Consider the following 913-nt stretch of genomic DNA (forward strand, 5'->3'; position numbering starts at 1 on the left):
GTGACGACCCTTTTTGGCCCAGCGTATGCTCAAAGTACATACACTTATCGAACATCTCCTCCTCATAACCGCCACCCCTCTAAGCCCGCTGGACAAGGTTCAATGTTTAAGGTTGTGTATCGTTTGAAGAAGAATAAGAAGAGATTAGCTAGTACGATATTGTTAAAGGTAAAAGTGCGACGCTCGTTATATTCAAGCACTGAACACCAGCGTCAAAGGACTCAGACACTCTTGCTCATATTCCATGATTGTCACTTGCCCTCCTCGGTATTCAACGTAATACTGTATATCCATGAACCACCAATGTTCAGGGGAGTACGAGGGTGTTAGGTGTACTACCCGCCTCGTGGGTTCTTCGAAATATAAATCCGTCTCTTTGATCTGGGGGATTAGCTCAAATGGTAGAGCGCTCGCTTTGCATGCGAGAGGCACCGGGTTCGATACCCGGATTCTCCACATTCCTCTCCACTTGTCTGGGTTCTTCCATCGTGAATCAGGGTACCGTGTACAGAGTCGCTCCCTACGATGGAAAACTCGGGTCCGCGGACTTCATCCACGCTCAAATCCTACTGGCGACATCTTTTCATCTGATCAGTCGATGACTATTCCGCATTTTTTATTACATCTCTCACCTAGTATAGATACGGTCGAGGCGTGGTACTATAATCGTGGTGACATGGAAAAGTATTATGAGGTGCGCTACGTTTGCACTGTGGCACCGCTCCTAGAAATTTTGCTGTGGAACCCACACTTGGTAGGCCCTGCAGTTTCACGAACCTCTACAATCGTGCAGCAAGCTGCTCCGCCCCACAAGCTGCTGCTTGAGCCTCGCCCAACGTCAACTGCGTATAAATTTCGCCCATTCGCCTTATTCACAAGGTTAGTGGTGGACATCTGGTAAGCATTAAGGAGA

At 48.1% G+C, this 913-nt stretch overlaps 1 non-coding gene across 1 annotated transcript; it reads left to right on the forward strand.

The window, feature by feature from the left end:
• Nucleotides 1–383: 383 nt before the first annotated feature.
• On the forward strand, nt 384–456 carry Pmar_PMAR004249. The gene has a single exon. It is a non-coding gene; the product is annotated as a tRNA-Ala (tRNA).
• Nucleotides 457–913: the final 457 nt, after the last annotated feature.

Source organism: Perkinsus marinus, assembly GCF_000006405.1.
Source record: "Perkinsus marinus ATCC 50983 genomic scaffold scf_1104296975558, whole genome shotgun sequence".
Classification (NCBI taxonomy): domain Eukaryota; phylum Perkinsozoa; order Perkinsida; family Perkinsidae; genus Perkinsus; species Perkinsus marinus.